The sequence below is a fragment of the Euprymna scolopes genome, chromosome 45 (assembly GCF_053919585.1).
Source record: "Euprymna scolopes isolate OS-2025 chromosome 45, ASM5391958v1, whole genome shotgun sequence".
Taxonomy (NCBI): domain Eukaryota; kingdom Metazoa; phylum Mollusca; class Cephalopoda; order Sepiida; family Sepiolidae; genus Euprymna; species Euprymna scolopes.
Window position 1 is genome coordinate 58414346 of NC_136526.1, and position 19775 is coordinate 58434120.

At 31.9% G+C, this 19775-nt stretch overlaps 1 long non-coding RNA gene across 1 annotated transcript; it reads right to left on the minus strand.

The window, feature by feature from the left end:
• Nucleotides 1-1357: 1357 nt before the first annotated feature.
• LOC145269767 (uncharacterized) lies at nt 1358-19371 on the minus strand. The gene is made up of 3 exons (XR_013865227.1): nt 18947-19371; nt 11380-11495; nt 1358-4428 (listed from the first exon to the last, which is right to left on the minus strand). It is a non-coding gene; the product is annotated as an uncharacterized LOC145269767 (long non-coding RNA).
• Nucleotides 19372-19775: the final 404 nt, after the last annotated feature.

The following is a 19775-nucleotide window of genomic DNA, read 5'->3' on the forward strand; positions in this document are numbered from 1 at the left end:
ACTAAATCCCCGGGCTTTTCGTTTCGAAATTTATCAACAAGATAAAACTTTTTGCTAAAGTCTCGAAACGCCTTAGCATCCCGGTTCTGCTTAGTAACCCTCGTGGTATTAACTCCATAATCTAATTCAGGATCCAGGATCGTGTTCCAGTCTCCTGCTAAAACTAACCGACGAGACGAATTCATGAAGGGCTCGATCGCCGAAAAAAAGGAAACTAGCTTAGTAAGGTTATTGGGCGCATAAACCCCAATAAAACAAAATGCCACATTTATATAAAAAATGTCCATATTTTCATTTCATTCAAAAAGTTATTCAGCTTTTTATTGAGTTAATTTTTACAAAACGTGTTTAAACATATGCACCAACAAATTGTTCTAAAAGTGTATGCACCCGTACACACACATATATATAAGGGAAAAAGTTTAGGTTCCTTCCTACCACTGGAAAGAGTTTATAAATGTGCGTGTAAAGAGGTTGGATTATTCTATATATATATATATATATATATATATATATATATATATACACATTCAAACGTCACTTATATACATACATACATGCATATTTTTACAATGAAATTATTTTCCAATTGAGTTTCTCTTAGAAACCATTTTCTTTTATTAAATAGATGAAATAAACTATTTATTTCCAAAATAAAATAATTAAAAGGGAATAAAATACAAGTTTTCCATGCATTATAAATAGTATGGACATTCTTTTCATAATAATAAGATTATTTGCATATGTGTAAGGCAGTCACACACTGAAAAACATGTGTTCAAATGTATTGCAACATAAAGTTATTAAAATAATATATGATTGCTTTTAACATAAGAATATTTAATTCACTTGATATAAAGAACCACATAATTTCTGTAAATAGTAAAAGTTTTAAAAAAGAATATGATTTTGTTTACAATAAATATTCACATGCAGCATATTGGATTTCTTATAAAAGAGAGGACAAAAATAATTAACAATATTTTCATTTTAATATACAATCACATATGTCATGACATAATTCTTTCCTTGTAAAAGAAGAATTATATATTTTCAAGATTATGTTTTTTTCCAGTATGTGTTGTATATTTCAACATATTTTCTTATTCAAGGTATCTATCCTGTCTGCAACAAGGCCAGTGAGGACTTTAGAAGTGGTAGTGAAACAGAATATTGGCATGTACTTGCTAGGGTGTTGTGTTGCAACCGTTTTACGTATGATGGTGATATCACCTTTTAATAGACATGTTGGTGTGGCCTCCTAACCCTTCATCAATCTAGTGAAGCAGCCACCATAATGAATACGGAGGACTGTAAGTTTTTTAAGCCATAAATTAGATAATTTGTACAGGTTTAGTTTTTGTTTGGTATTCTGGAATCTGTCCAAATTTTATTTTACCATTGTAGATAGGTGGTCATATTAGCTTTGGTTCTGGCATTTCTGGCTTTTTTTTATTTGTTCTAGCTATATCCTGGATCCAATTGGCCTCAACGTTGCAAGGTCCTTCATCCTCAAACATAGGCCTTCAATACACTTCAAATCTTGATATTTAGGTGACTCTTCCACAGTGATTTTTTTCTCTTACAAGGTCTCTGTAGAATAGCCTTGCATTATTCCTGAAGAGTTTATTATCATATTTTGCCTTCTGTTTGTTCTCCTTTGCTTTGATCCTTTTGTCAAGTGCTGGTATTTTGCCTTCTAGTTCTTTTGCAACTTTTTCCATCTCCTCTATTTTTACCTGATATTGGAAACTGAACCTGTAAATGATATTCTTTAATCACCTCCGTACTGTAGGGGAAATAAGGAATTGCCATAGAGTTGAGGTTAGGGTTGCTATTTCTGATTTTCTATGGTCAAGCTCAGCTTCACTACACAACTATTTACTGTTGTGCCTTTGTTATTTTTATGGGTAGAATATTTCCTTTGTTATTTTTATGGGTAGAATATTTCCTTTGCCTGGAAAGAAGTTGAAGAATATTTTCCCCCCACGTCTCTGTTTTCTGTGTTTGGCTTGAGAATGATCCCATAACAGTGTCCACTTTTCCTCCCCTCCGATCTTGAATCTTGTCCGTTTTATTTTCTCTTCCTGAATGAGAAGGTAGTTATTTTCCGCTTCCTTCAGAGCTTCCTCGACTATGAGGGTGTATTCTCCTGGTATATATTTTCCGACCTAAGAAACCATGGATTGAAGAAGAGCAACTGCCATAACTTTCATTTCCTTAGGGAGGTTTGATTTTCTTATTCTCTAGAGTAACATGTGATTTGATGTTTTCAAACTTTGAATTGTGGAAGCAAAACAGCAGTATCTTCTTTTGAGCAACAATCAATGTCTGGGCATTTAAGTCTCTTGTGTTTATTTTTTTTGTTGCAGGTTAGATGCATGAACGAGTTGAGGGGCCCTTCTTATCCTAGGTGCGGCCTGTGAGTATTTTCTTAGTTTTTACTTTTATTCATTTTGTTTCTCCAGCATCTATTCGCATGTTCGCATATGAATGATCAAGCTCTTTTTCCACATGAAAGAAGAGCCACATACTTCACAAGAATATGGTTTCTCTCCAGTATGTGTTCGTACATGAATGACCAATTCACGTTTCCTTGTAAAAGAAGAGCCACATATTTCACAAGAATATGGTTTCTCTCCAGTATGTGTTCGTACATGAATGACCAATTCCTGTTGCCTTGGAAAAGAAGAGCCACATACTTCACAATAATATGGTTTCTCTCCAGTATGTGTTTGCATATGTTCACACATGCGGCGCTTATGATTAAAAGAAGAGCCACATACTTCACAAGAATATGGTTTCTCTCCAGTATGTGTTCGCATATGATGTACCATGTTGTGTTTATGGGTAAAAGAACGGCCACATACTTCACAAAAATATGGTTTCTCTCCAGTATGTGTTCGCATATGTCGCAACATGTGTTGCTTCTCTGTAAAAGACCGGCCACATACTTCACAAGAATATGGTTTGTCTCCAATATGTGTTTGCATGTGTTGCAACATAGTTTTCTTTTGTGTAAAACAAGAGCTACATACTTCACAAGAATATGGTTTCTCCCCAGTATGTGTTCGCATGTGAATGACCAAGTTGTGTTTACGTGTAAAAGAAAAGCCACATACTTCACAAGAATATGGTTTCTCTTTAGTATGTGTTTGCATATGTATCAACATAGTATTTTTCTGTGTAAAAGAAGAGCCACATACTTCACAAGAATATGGCTTCTCTCCTGTATGTGTTCGCATATGGACCAACAGGTGTTGTTTTTGTGCAAAAGAAGAGCCACATACTTCACAAGAATATGGTTTCTCTCCAGTATGTGTTCGCATATGTGCCAACAGGTTTTGTTTCAGTGTAAAAGAAGAGCCACATACTTCACAAGAATATGGTTTCTCTCCAGCATGTATTCGCATATGTTCTAACATGTGTTGTTTCCATACAAAAGAAGAACTGCATATTTTACAAGAATATGTTTTTTCTCCAGTATGTCTTTGCATATGTATTGCTAAATATTGTTTTCTTGAAAAAGAAGAGCCACATACTTTACAAGAAATATGTTTTTCTTTTGTATCTGATTTAGTATTCATTTTCAAAGTTCAGATACTTACGATTTGTAGTTTTATTAGTTTTTATATTCTTCTTTTCTGTTTTAGAAGAAAATGAGTGTATTAGTTATAAGCACTCAAAAGTACATTAGCCGTATGCATTTGAGACAATTATTCTGCGTGTTCCATTTATTAAGCCTAAAAGTAGGAAAAATACAGTAAAATGTTTGTTTTTATATGATCATAAAATACATTTCACATGAAAACGTTTTACAATATATTAGACTTTAAATAAATACAGATTGATGAATATTGTATAGATATTTTAAAGATTCAGTAAATGTTGATGAATATTGAATGGATATGTTATGGATTCAGTAAATGTTTGTACATTTGTTTCAATGTGTGATGTTACAGATATATATATATATATATATATATATATATATATATATATATATATAATTTATTATCTTCTCTGTGCCAGCTCACTATAAAACCAGAAGCATCCACATCAAATCAATATTGGATGTGAATTGATTGATGAATACTCAATATATATGATAGATCCAGTGAATATTTATGCATTTTATAAAATGATATTTAAACCTTACATATTAACATAATGTACACAGATACTCACAATTCCGTGATATATAAATAATTTTTTTACCATATTTAAAGCTTACGAATAGAAGAAACACATAGTCAGTTGTTAGGATTTTTGCCACGTATTTTCATAAAATTCTCTTTTATAAAAGAAAAACTCGTATATTTTCATAAAATTCTATTTTATAAAAGAAATAACTCAGAAGGATATGATTTCTCTTGTTTTCTGGCTTTTAACTTTGTGGAATTTTCATTGTATTGATTGCTGGATATTCTGCAAAATGAAATAAAAATTTTTGTAAATAATATAATTTTGTTCTTTGCAAAATACTAAGATGTTCAGCTACTTTTAAAATGAATAAATAAGAGAAAGACATATGCATTGTGAGCTTCAGGCACAATTTTTGAAGAAGTCCTCATATTAATTTTTCATTTTCAAAATTTCATAACTTTTCTATTTACAAATTTTATAATTTAATAAAGAAGAAACAATATTGCATTTATTTTGCAACACATTTGACTAATGTTTCTCGATGCATGAAATAAATCTAGCAATTTTTCCAATGCTTTTGATTAAACAATACAAATAAATGTTTGAATATAAAATCTTTGAAAATTCTAAGAAATTGAAGAATATATAAATCACCATTTAGGTTCACTTATTTCAAAACAAGAAACAAAAAAGACTTGTTTCAAATATATATTATTATATTTTAAGTGTATGCAGTGAATTTAAACATATTTGTTTTATCTTTTTCAATTTGTTTTTCTATTCGGTTGGTGCAAAATAATGTCTTTTTGGACGTTCAAACAAACATAAAAAACATTATTTTTAAACAAACATAAAAACAATATTTTTAAACGAACATAAAAACATCATTTTCAAACAAACATAAAAACATTATTTTCACACAAACATAACAAACACTATTTTCACACAAACATAAACACATTATTTTCAAACAAACATAAAAACATTATTTTTAAACAAACATAAAAACATTATTTTTAAACAAACATAAAAACATTATTTTCAAACAAACATAAAAACATTATTTTCAAACAAACATAAAAACATTATTTTTAAACAAACATAAAAACATTATTTTCAAACAAACATAAAACATTATTTTCAAACATAAAAACATTATTTTTAAACAAACATAAAAACATTATTTTCAAACGAACATAAAAACATTATTTTTGCACCAACTTTATATTTCACATCGAATTCTATTTGAAATTTTTATTAAAATATGGTAATACTCCAGTTTTATATTTAAATGAAAAAATAGCCCATACAATTTTATTCTACATATTCTTTACGAAACATAACCATGTAAATTTACACGTTTTTCTAGTTAATAGAACTACTTTGCAGAAAATTAGTGGCAAATTTTTATTTCTTTTATTTTTAGAGAGTAATTGTTTTTAAGCGGTATTTTTCTTCTAAAATTATAGTTTAAAAATCAGATAAGCCACAAAGATTAATGCGAGTAAATAAGGAAACTCGTTTAAAGGTTTTTCATTATTTGTGCATCTATGTTATTGTGTTAAAATAAATTTGTTATTTAGAAAGCCATTCTTAATATGGAAAGGAGGTTGTATTGTAACTATTCTGTACTTTCACCGAAAAGGTTAATAGGAGTAAACAACAAAACTGTTTTAAAGGTTTTTATGCATATATGTTATTGTGCTAACATAACTTTATTATTTAGAAAGCCATTCTTAACATGGCGAGGGTAGGAGGGTGTGTTCTAGTCAATGTGTACTTTCATCTAACAATTTATTAAACAAAAATATCGTAAAAATTAAATTTTACTCGAAAATACTATTAAAAATATCATGGTAACATAGATGCAAAAGCACCGGTTTTACAAACTCTAAACACTCGTTTAAAATGGCACAGCTACATCATGAATGACTCGCTTTTTATGGATAAATTCATGTTATCGAAGGAAGAGTTAAAATCTATTAAAATATCTAAACTAAACACTATTATGCCTCTTATTTGGTCTGGTCCTCTCTCTTCAATACATATAATTCAACTGTACAAAGTTTCTCATTATTTCCTATCATAGCTAGCACTTATTCTTAATATATGAAACCGGAAGATAGTCTAAAACAGTTTTCTTCAGTTATCATCCATTTATTTATTTTAATTTTCAGATGAAAAGGTCCGTAAAAGCACGACGTTCAGTTTTAACCCGTAGTTCACAAATATTTGCTGGTCCCCCTTGTCGTTTAGATGAAACAGCATCCCTAACTTCACGAGAAGTCATGCAGTTTAGTTATTTCCCTGAAAACAATTATTCCCACTTAAAAAATATTGAGATTTCTAAGTTAATTGCCAAAGAAATAATTAGTATTTGGCAAGCAGTCAATCCACAATTGCCCTTGTTATATAGGACAGAAGGCCAATATATTTTGCTATAAGAAGGCCAAACAGATTGACAGGAAATCCCGTGCAGCAATCAAAGTGAAAAGAATGAAGGAACAGCTAGACAGACTGATATATCTTCTTGTAGCTGTAAACTTCCTGTCTTGCAGTGAAGTGCAAGACAGGAAATTGTCAAACTTCTAAAAAGGAGGTAAAATTAATTCTATAGATTCACCTGCAATTATGTTCCTTTTTTGTGGAAAATAAAATAATATATTGGTATTTATTATATATTCTGAATCTATTATTAAACATGCAAATTTTGAAATTTTCAGGTTCCACTAGAAGAACTGCCATTTAGAGCAATTTTTAAATTAATCGATGGAACAACAACAAAAAGCCTAACAAAATTTACTGGTCCTTTTGGGGGACTTTGTATTAATAATTATCAAGATTTGCCTCAAGTAGAATTCTAAAATATAGTGGCTCACTTGATCATCATTATCTGACAACAGAATAAACAAATAATTTAAGTGAAGACAAAAGTCTACCTTTTGAGTTTGCTTTTGGCATTTCTCGAGAAGTTAACCCAAGATATGCAGCTTAGAAAATCGGGGCCTTGAATGAAGGAACATGGCTAACATTAGCCACAAGGTTAATGTGTTCATGAAACAAACGTGTCTATCCTTCAAGACTATGATAAATTAAACATTCTGCTCAAATTTATCATCCAGAGGTATGCAGTTTATTGGTTTGAGATCAAAACCGACAATATTTTTTTAAACAATGAAAGTACATTTTTAATATGATTCCGAGAACAAAACAACAGTTAACTGAAATCCAAATTACTGTTTTAAACAGTTTAAAATATAGGGCTTTTGCACTACTTCAAAGAAATATCATAATATCGATGATGAACTTAGATGAATTGGGTGTGAGAGAAGAGAAGGCATTCAAACGATTTTGTCCATTAAGTAAACAAATATTTATCCCTTAACATTTATTAGTTTTATTAATTTATCCAAACAATAGTTAGTTTTATTCAGATTAAATCACAAAAAATGTAAAAGTGTTTTTAAATAATTGGTTTTTGTGTTGTTTTTTTTTCTCCAGAAATAGTGAACATCCCCACCACCCCAAAAAGACTGAAAAAGATTACTATCCATTTTGCAGCCACACACTGGTCAAATTTGATTGATTTTTCTCAAACTGGAATTCGGGAACCTTCACTTATAGAGTGTTTTACAAATGAAAAACTTGAAAAATCGTCTAGGACAGGAACTAAACTAGAATTTCCCAAATTATTTGCCAATTCACAAGGAGTGGTAAAGGCCGTGAGCTTAACAAGAGAAGATCAACAATTTGTATATAGGCAAAAAGCATGACATCGACACATTATTATAAAGTCATTGTGCCACCAAATTAGACCTTCATTTTCCTTGAAAAGAAATTACACCGAACAATTTAGTTCTATTATAACATGTTTTTTATTATTGCGTTTAATAAAAATAAAAATACATGGTTGTGTAACTTGTATCAAGTTGTTATATTGTGTTACATTTTCAGATATCTTTTTCAATTGATTTGATTTAGTTGATAATTAGCCTTTTTTACAAGCTTTGTTTAATCAATGCAGTAAAGGTTTAGATATTTTACTAGTTGTGATTCATAATTAAAATTATAATTCATATATTTAGTTTTATTTCAATGTATTTCATATAAATATATAAATTTTAATTGAACGTTTTATAAAAAAAGCGAACTTTCAAAGTAAGTTTTGTGTAAAATACTATGAAAATGAAGGATTTCTCAGCATTTTTCCATACGATGTTTAAACTGAAATACTCAATTTTCTTTTCAAGGTAGGAAACTAATTTTTGGTATGCGTTCTTATCACATTAAATCCCAACTGCCACCACTAGTGCCATGTTAAGTTTTTGAAAAAAGTTGCAAATCAGCCTGTCTTAATGCCCCATGGGAATATCTTTTATCTTCCTGCAGAACAGTGTGCAAATGAGACCACTGAATTGTTCAAAGCAGCAACAGAGGCTCATGTTCTTATGCAGAAGTTTTATAGAAAACTCTCCTCTCCCCAATGGTTTACTTCTCCTTGTGCAGCTGCCATTGCTCAGAGGCAGCATGTACACCGCAGATTTATCCAATAAAAGTCCAGTACAAACAGACAAAAGTTTATAGAAACTAGAAGTAATTGTAAGAAAGAAGTAGCGATAGCTAAGAGAGAATGCACTGAAACCACAAGAAAATGCATCAAACAGCAAAAATTAGGAACTTTTGATTTCTGAAAAATCTACAACAGTGTAGTAAATAATGGGCAATCAACAATTTCTCTACTATCGAACAATCATGAGATCGTCTGCAGCTTAACTGAGAAAGCTAACATGCTTGTCCATCAGTTTGCCTCAAACTCTAATTTGGACCTACGAAACCACCCCTTCCCTTATTTTCCTTTGTGAACAGAACACTAAATGATCTTAAAATCACCCCTTTTCAAGCACAGGATATCATAAAACCCCTAGACACCTAAAAATTCATGTGGACCTTAATTAAATTTTCGTCCAATTAGTCTCACACTTTTCGCCAAAATATTGGAGTCAATAATTTATCAAACTCTAGTCCATCACTATATTTGATAAACTTATGTCCGACCCTCAATATGGATTCAGACAATCCGGTTTTACTGCAGATATCCTAACTGTAATCTCTGAACGTATATACCATGCACTAGATAAAGCAATGGTGAGGAGGGTGGTAACCTCAGATATACAGTCCCAGCAAAAAGAAAGTCCGCACTTGTAATTTTTTTCAAAAACTGCAAATTTAAAAATGCTGTAAATAATAAGCAATCAACAATTCTCCTCACTATCGAGCAATCATGAGGTTGTTTGCATGGCAACTGAGAAAGCTAACATGCTTGCCAGTTGGTTTACTTCAAACTCTAAATTGGATCCAACAAACCACTCCCTTATTTTTCTTTGTGGACTGACACTACACTAGATGATCTGAAAATCGCCCCTTCTCCAGTGCAGGATATAAAAAACCTAGACATCTCAAAAGGATGTGGACCTGATCTCATCCCGGCTGTACTATTAAAACAATTAAGGTTGCTCCGGTGCTATCCAAACTTTTCAACAAATGCCTTAACAAATCTTGCTTCCCTGGCTGTTGGAAATCTGCTGGCACCAATTTACAAGAATTCTAGAGAAAAAACTGAGCATTAAATTATCGTCCCATTAGTCTCCTCACACATTTACCCAAAATATTTGAGTCCATAATTAATCATACTCTAGTCCGCCATTTTACATTTGATAAACTTGTCTGATCATCAATATGGTCTACTGCAGATATCCTTACTGTAATCACTGAATGTATAAACCATGCACTAGATAAGGCAAGTGTGAATAGAACAGTAACCCCAGATATATCTAGGGCTTTTGAAAGAGTATGGTACGATGGTCTTCCCAGAAAAATCAGATCTATGGTATTACTGGATGAAAACTTAACATAATTAAATCCTTAAATAAAAAAAGAATCCAGGTTGTCCTCGATAGTCATACATCTAAACAGTATGATATAAATGTGCCTGTACATCAGAGGTCGATCCTTGAACCTTTATTATTCCTGATATTTATAAATGACCTCCTGATAAAATAGTTTCTGAGATGGGTATATCTGCTGACAACATTATGCTCTATAACAGGCATGAGGGGAAAACAAATGAACACATATCTAAGGCAATGGTAGAAACCCTAGACTAAGACCTCCAGTTTGTAGTGGAATGGAGCAAAAATGGATGGTAGCATTCAATGCTGCTAAGACTAAGCTCATTTCCTTTAATAATTACAAGAAACTTTTTCAACTACCAATAGCTAAAGATACATTACCTGAAAGTACTTAGTTCTAATTCCTCAAATTAACATTCACAGGGAACAGGAGTTGGAACAGATACATCAAGAGCATTGCCAAGGCTGCTGTAAAGAAAGTGAGCTCTCTCTACCATGTTAAAAAGTTACTTATGCCTGAATGTATCTTGTACCTCTACAATTTCAACATGTATGGAGTATTGTTGGCACATTTGAGCTGGTGAATCTGATAATAGTCTCTCCCTCTTGGACAGGGTTCAAAAGAGAGTCACCAACCTGATAGGTCATGAACTGTCATCTAAGCTTCAACCTCAGTTCCATTGACGAAATGTTGCATCTTTCTGCCTGTTTTACAAGTACTTTAATGGGAAATGCATTGGCGCACTACAAATCTTAGTGCGCCCTGATGTAAAAATACCTAACAAACCCAACAAGCATCAAAATTCCACCCCTTCACAGTAGAGATCCCTACATGTAAGAAAGACTTCTAAAATTGATGAACTGTTGCATCTTTCTGCCTGTTTTACAAGTATTTTGATATGGGATTAAATTGGCACACTACAAGCATTAACATTCCACCCCTACACAATAGAGATCCCTCACTGTAAGAAAAACTTCTACTGTAATAGTTTCTTCCCCAACTAAGATCTTCCAAACGTTGTGAAAATACTCAAAATGAGAACAGTATTTCTAAAATAAAAATGAATATAAATTATCAATCCCTACCTTAAAAATATAAAAAATATAACAATATTATGTTTTTTATTTTATATTATTAAAACTTTTATGATTCCATATTTTTATTTTGAAAAATATTACGGACAGTATTAATTTCCGAGTAGAATATTCATAAATTATTTACCCTTACTAAAATTTACAATTAAAAATAATAAAATTCACACAATTTAAATAATCATTAAAGAAATAATGAAAATTAAAAAATTTTACAAATAAAAATAATTACCTGTTATTGAAAAATATATTTGAACCTTAAGCAGTAGGTTTTCTTTAAAAGGCATAACGCTATGCTTGAGGATTTCAACAATAGATATATGCAGTTCAGATATTCAGGGATTAGGTCTGCAAAAAAAAACAATAAATCAAATTATTTTAGTGTAACGCAATAAAAATGGGGTTCAAATTAATTGCCTTACGAAAATTTACATGTGAAAAAATGGAATAAGCACACACAATTAAAATAAGCACAAAAATAAAGAACACTAAACATTTTACAAGTAAAATTAACTGATATTCAAAAACTATTTTAACCTTAAGCATGTCTGTTTTGTTTAAAAACCTAAACAAAAGTTACAAAAATATGCTTGAACATTTGGGCTATATGTATATTCAGTTCAAATTTATTAAAAAAGTCTGTAAATATAATAAATCAAATAATGTTAATATAAGATGTGAGGAATTATGTTAAAAATGTATTCATAAAATGTCTAGTATAAAGATTTATACAAATAACTACAGTATTTTTTTTAATTTTATTATCTATTTTATATTACTTTATTATAGTATTACTAAAAATATTCCACATAATAAAATTATTCTTAAATCAAAGAATGATCCAGGGTGTTGTGTCTTACAATATATATATATATACAAATATTTTTGGATTTTTACCCTTCACCGGACTATCCATTCATGTGAAATCTTTTTATTATTTTTCTTTTACCTCCTGTTCCCCTTACCTCACCCTTTTTTTTTTTAACCAAGTAAGATCTTTGACTTACTTGTAGTTTCATTAAATACTTTTCTATGCAAAATCCGATCCTGCATTTTGCTAATTCCTGCCCTCTGATGAGAAGGAGAGTATTTCTTCGAAACTCTGTGGATTAAGGACTATCCACTTATCTTGTGCTTCCTTTTTTAAAATTAAATATGTTTTTAACTCTTTTTCAAGATGTCTTTTAACATATTTTATTAATCATTTGTTCATATATACAAATATATATATATATATATATATATATATATATATATATATATATATATATATATATACACAGCATTGTATTAATGCAATAAACCCCAAGCGTTGATCCTTCGATATTTATTTTTCTCAGATTTTTATAAAAGAACTCCCTGATGCAATTGAGTTTTAAATTAATATTTACTCTTTACTCCATGCTCTATGCTCGACATGTGAATAAAATAAATGCACACATATCGAAAGCTTCTTTTCTTTAAAAGTTATGAGAATTTGTTTCAAGAAAGTATTACCATTGCTAATAGCAGCATACCTAAATGCCCATAATTCAAACTACTTACAATCTCATTTAACATAAAATAGAATCAATTAAACATGAAATAAAATCAATTTGACATAAAATGAAATCAATTTGACATAAAATGGAATCAATTGGGCATAAAATGGAATCAATTGGACATAAAATGGAATCAATTTGACATGAAATTGAATCAATTTAACATAAAATATAGTAAATTTAACATGAAATAGAATCGTTTGATATCTGCAAGAAGCTTGTTCAAGTTTTCTTCAGCTTTCTTGTCTGTAAACATCGGTAAAACAATAAGAGGTGAACCAGAACTTGCTTGATCAGAAGTGACACCTTTTTAATATTAACTTGAGGAATGCGTTTGCAAGCTTTCATTCTGTAAAAAGGTATACAGTAGTTTTCAAGTGGATGAATAATCCTTAGGCATATAGCAAAAGAATCACAATAAAAAGGAACAGGTTTATAGTGGTTAATTAATGTTAAATATTTTTTGAGAAACAGTGTAGATTTAGGTAAAGTCATTCAACTGCAGGTATTCTAATGTTCATCTTTGAATGCATATGTCATGCACTGAATAAGGAAGAAGCTAGGGCAGCAGGCCTTGATATATCCAAGGCCTTAGTCTGGGATGAAAGTTTTCTCATGAAAATTAAATTGTACATTGTTACTGGGCGAATCATTAACATAATCAGTTTTTTAAATAAGAGAAAATTCAGGTTGTCCTTGATAGTTATACGTCTCTACAAGTTTGATTGCTTCAAAGAACGTGGGTTCCATCTACCATACTAGAAAACTACTCACACTTCCCAGGATCTTGTATCTCAATAATGACATGGTTGGCCAATGAATGGCGTATTACTGAAAGTGGAAATTTGGTAAATTGGATAACTTAAAGGGATGGCACATCAAGAACTTGTTAACGTTGGACATTAAGACGACCATATTGTTAACGTTGTAGTCAGTAAGAAATCAGGAATATGGAACAGAGTTCCACAGGCAGTTCTAGGTTTAGGCACAGATAAAGAATCAGGGAAACTATTGATAATGGTTTTAGTATGAAAGTAAGGAAAGTGGTGATCATAGATTGAAGCTCATTCAAGTAATTGCCATGAAAATAAAGATAAAGCAGAGATAGGCTCTCAACGTCTCTTCTGTAGGAAAAAGGTTGCAGGGAAAAGAAAAGGGCATCCCCCCCACTAGGCTATGAAGTCTATTTTGAACTCTGTCAAGGCAGGATAAGATCGTTCTAACAGCTCCTGATATAATGTGGCAACAGTACTCAATCCTAGTGCGTATTTGGCTCTTATAAAGGTATAGCATTTCATCAGCAGTAAGATATTTACTGGAGCGGTAGAATAATTACACCATTTTTCCAGCAGCCTTGGCAACAGATGTACGTGCATGTTCCATCTCAGATCAGGAGTAAAGGTCAGACCCAGAAGCTTGCCAAAACATGGACCCTCTTCAAGACAAGAGCCATTCAATTGATGCCAGATAGGAATAAGAGTGTTAATGGGGTAAAAATAGAAACTTTGTTTTAGATGCATTAAAATTATCCAGCTACCTCTATCCCCATTGTACCACATGCTCAAGATCAGAAGAGAGAGAAACAAAGCAAACTTGGTTGTATATGGCCTTTTATATGTTGCCATAAATGGTAGTGTTGTCAGAATAAATATCTATGAATTATCTTAGGACGTGATTTGGGAGATCATTGATGTAGATCAAGAAGAAAGTTGAGCCTAGAATGAACCCATGAGGGACTCCAGCATTAATACTGTGAGCTTCTGATTTCTGCTCATTAACCACTACTCTTTTGAACCTATTAGAAAGAAATTATTTAATTATTGACAAGATCTTACTAGCTATACCCTAGCTGGAGATTTTGTGGAGTAGACCTTTATGCCATACCCTATCAAAGGACTTTCATATGTCAAGAGCAATTTGCCTTGAAAGGAAGCCTCCATCGAGAGATTTGCTAATCCTATGAGATTAGCACTTTTAGCACATCTGCTGTAGATCTAGCAGAATGGAAAGATATATTATGTCACTAAGGTTATTTTTGCTGAAGTTGTTGACTACTTCTCTATTTAACACAGATTCCAGCAACTTATGATTCACAGGAGACTGATAGGTCTGTATTGAGAGGGAGATAACTGATCACCTGAATTTTTAAATACGGGACATACTGATGAGGTTTTCTGGGCTGTTGGAAAGCAATTTTCCATAAGGAAACGCTTAAATAGCTTTGTAAGTATAGGAGCTAGTTCTGGTTGAAGCTTTTTCAGCACAATAAGTTGAATGCGATCAGAGCCAGTTGCTTTAGTTGAATCAAGGTTTTTCATTAGCTCAGCAACATCATGCACAGATATTTGTAAATCGCAAAGCATGTTTACAGAAAGGAGGAAATGTGGGGGCTGAGTAGCCCTGATCGCATAGAGTAGAATTACCTGCAAAGTTCTTGTGAAAGAGTTGGTGATCCATTATTTTTAAGATGCTGAGAATTTTTGTTCTTTTTGTATATTTATTGTATTTTAGTTTTAAAGAAATACTTGGTGATCCATTATTTTTAAGGTGCTGAGAATTTTTGTTCTTTTTGTATATTTATTGTATTTTAGTTTTAAAGAAATACTTGGTGATCCATTATTTTAAAGATGCTGAGAATTTTTGTTATTTCTGTATATTTATTATATTTTAGTTTTAAAGAAATATTTTGTGATCCATTATTTTTACGGATTTTACCTTACAAAGTGGAATTTAATAGATTGCAGACTCTTTTTTGGACCCTCTCCAATAAGGAGACACTAGTGGTAGATGCACCAGCCCAGGTGTGGCAACAATACTCCTCACATGGGCAAATGGTGGCCTTATAGTGGTAGAGAATACTCTAGCATGATAAGGCTTGGTTTTAAGGTGCTGGGAACATTAGTTCTTTCCGTACATATTTTTCTTTACATGGACATTATCAAGACCTTGAGGCCACTCGAGGATAAGGGTTAAAGGGCGTACAGTAGAAATTGGACAATATAGTAATCGTTAGTAATGGAAATTTGTTAACTTATATGGAACGGCTCATCAAAACTTGTTTACATTAGACTTGAAGACAACCATATTGTAATCAGCTGGAAAGCAGGAAGATAATTCCATAGGCGTGCAGTTCTAATAAAGAAGCTTCGCTCATGGAATCTACATTCAGGTTTAGGTACAGATAAAGAGTGGGGGAAATTATTGATAGTGATTTCTGATAGACAGGTGTTTCTTGTGAAAGTTTGGAGAGGGGGGGCCATAGATTGGAGCTCAGCTGAGCACTTGCCATGAAAATAACGATAAAGCAGAGACAAACTTGCAACATTTCTTCTGTGAGAAAGAGGTTGCAGGGAAGAGAAAAGGACATCTCCTACGAGGCTACGAAGTCTATTTTGAACTATATCAAGGCAGGATAAGTCATTTCTAGCAGCTCCTGCCCAGATGTGGCAACAGTACTCCATCCTTGGACATACCTGGCTCTTATATAGAGAATTCGCATCAGCAGTGAGATATCTAATCGATCAATAGAAGGATCCCACCATTTTTCCAGCAGCCTTGGCAACGGATTTAATGTATATGTTCCACTTAATATCAGGAGTAAAAGTGAAACCCAGAAGCTTCTCAAAACATGAGGCCTCCCCAAGACGAGAGCCATTCATTTCAATTGATGCCAGATGAGGATCAGAGCGTTGATGATGTAAAGATAAAAGCTTGGTTTTAGATGCATTAAAAGTAACAAGCCACTCCTTTCCCCATTGTACCAAATGCTCAAGATCAGAGGAGAGAGAATCAGAGAGAACTTGGTTGTTTATGGTCTTAGCTGTGCTACCATAGATAGTAGTGTCATCAGCATAAATGTCTACGAATAATGTAAGATTGTGATTTGGAAGATCATTAATGTAGATCAGGAAGAGAGTTGGGCCCAGGATGGACCCCTGATGGACTCCAGCATTAATACTGAGAGCTTCTGATTTCTGCCCATCAACCACTACTCTTATGAACCTATCAGAGAGAAATAATTTAATAATTGAGAAGACATTTCCAGCTATGCTGTAGCTGGAGATCTTGTGAAGTAAACATTTATGCCATACTCTATCAAAGGCCTTTCATATGTCAAGAGCAATTGCCCTAGAAAGGAAGCCTCCATTGAGATATTTGCTAATCCTATGAGATATAACTGTAAGCACATCTGCTGTAGATCTAGCAGAACGGAAACCATATTGTGTGTCACTAAGAAGGTTATTTTTGCTGAGATGGTTGATTACTTCTCTTTTTAACACAGATTCCAGCAACTTACTCATGACGCATAGGAGACTTATTGGCTTATACTGAGAGGGAGATGAGCGATCACCCGAATTCTTAAATACAGGGCATACTGATGAGATTTTCCAGGGTGACGGGAAGCAATTCTCCTTAAGACAACGTTTAAACAATTTGTTTTGTTTTATTTTTAAAGACATTTCCATTAAATTGGCGATCCAAGATGTGAACATGCCAAGAGCAGATTAAATATAATTGAGTCAAACTTCGTGTTTGTCATTGTTTTTAAAAGACGTATTTACATTTAAATGTAAAATGTATGTGTATGTCAGGTTGACTGCGAGCCTGATGAAGAAGAAATGGAAATTAATGATACTACAGAGGAAGTAGAGAGATATACACACAGACAGTCCATCATTAAGACAACCTTCACGCTGCAGAAGAAGAGTGCCAAGAAACTTTTCAACACAAATGCAGAGAAAATTGCACAAGTTCTCTGGTGCAAACAAAAATGATCATAATTCATCCTACGGTCACAGTGTGGAGGATGTAGTGGGAAAAGATTATCAACTAATGTGTTGGAATAATATCTAGAAGTTATCTGCCAATTGTACAGGAAGTACTAGTGAGTTACATATAGTGAGCCGTTTACACCTACCAAATTCGCTTTGTCTAGATCAAACACAAACACAGAACAAACTATGCAGTAGCATACACACGCATGGAGTGGGGCACGTGCAAACATGACATGGTTTACTGATACGTGTGCATTTCCTGTGACCTCTGACATAGCCTTCCATTTCCCTTCTCTATTTCCTCTTTTTGCTTGACACCAAGCAGTGCACATGTACAAACACACATGCTACATAAACATGCAGTCGGAGAGCAGCAAATAGACTTGTGAGGTAAGACGATTGATCCTTCATGAACTTTAATACCTACCAAAAACAATGAAACATAATGTCTTACCAAGAACAATCGATTATTCATAAAATTCAACAATATTATTGAACTTTTATAAACATTCAGTTACACACATTTTTACACAATGAAACTTGCAGTTTATCTTCACCTGTTCGTGTACACCTACAAATGTTTTCATGTTATCTTGCTTGTATGAAGAAATGTTTCTTGTATATTTTTTGTAACTTGGTATTTGGTTATAATTAATTACAGTTGTAGTTATTGGACATGTTCTTATTTCTTTACCGATCGGTATATACAATCCCAACATATCTGGCCCTCAAGGGTATATAAGAAGAGAGGGAAAAAGCCGTTCCATATTTACAGGACTTTAGTGTCTTTTGTAAAATATATGAGAAATATTGAAAAATAAATTGCTAACATCTACGATGTTTTATCTTCATCAAAACTAAAATTAATGCGTTTTTCGTACTTAAAATAGAACTAAAGAAAATTATTATTTTGTTTACATAAAATAATACATTTCTACTAAGATAAAAATATGTTTATTATATTCTGTTATTTTTAATTAATGCAGAAAACTTCATTAAAACTGATTGATTAGGTGAAATTTTGGTTTTTTTTTTAAGTGAAGGGAGAGGCACTTCCTGTTGATTCTTTTTTTTTTTTTTGTCAATATAAGAATTATTCTTCCACGTTTTTCCATATTTTCATTCAAAATATAAATATTTACTTTAAAAATTGAAAATTTCCTTAACATGTTAAATATCGTCTTGTGGTTTTTAGGAGCGGGGTTTAAACGTTTCATTTTAATAGAATCATACTAACAATGCGATATTTTCAATATAAAATAATTGTCAAGACACTTGAAAAAAAACCAAAAAAAAACCCATTAAAAACAAAACCCGATTAGAGTGATTTCTATAGTACCATTCTTCGTTTATATGCAATCATGGAATTATTGACTCATTTCTCTATTAAAACAAAGGCAATCATAATGGTTTCAACGCGCCCCTGTTGTAAAACAAAGGGAAAAAAAGAGCTTCAAAAGCAATTAAATTAATAAATACTTACTTTTTGTTTGGCAATCTGTTTTTAACAAAGAAACGATTATAAGATGAGTTAATTTAAACGAAACGAGTTTGACGGGTGGAAGTCAACATTTTAAGATGGCGACCGGAAAAGCAAGTTCGCAGAAAATTAAAATATTTTTTTTCCTTTTATTGTAATTTAATTTTTTTAATTTTTTTTTTTTTTACGTTGTGTTTAGAGCCATTACCAAGCCATAGGAAATAGATGATGATTATTTATTGTCCTTTTATTTATTTATTTATTTATTTATTTATTTGTTTATTAATTTGGAGAATTTGGTTAAATTTAGTCCCGCATCCCCATGTTTGCAAAGCTATTTGTCGGAAGTGACGCCAGACAAATGTTTAGCCAAGGATGACCAAAACTAATGTTTTATGCACATATAAATCAATCAATCAATTAATCAAACAACAACACACACACATATATTCATGAGCTGTTTTTTAAAAAAATATATTATGAACTGTTTTTATTGTTACATTTATGAACTATTTTTTTTCTAATAATATCTTTGTGAACTGTCTTTATTTTTAATTGAAGCACTTTTTTTTACTTTTATAATTCAAATATATTATGAACAGTTCTTTTTCCAATAATATGTTTATGACTGTTTTTTTCTCAAACAAAAAAAGAACTTTTATAATGAAATTTATATTTGAACTGCTGGTACTCCTTGGTCGTTGAGTTCCATGGCGACCAGCATAAAAAACGCGCGTCGCTCCCTTCCTGACGCAAGCGCACGTAACATTTTTTTTTATTTACTGACGTTGTCGTAGTAACTAAACGGTTATTTGTCACATTATTTGTGTAT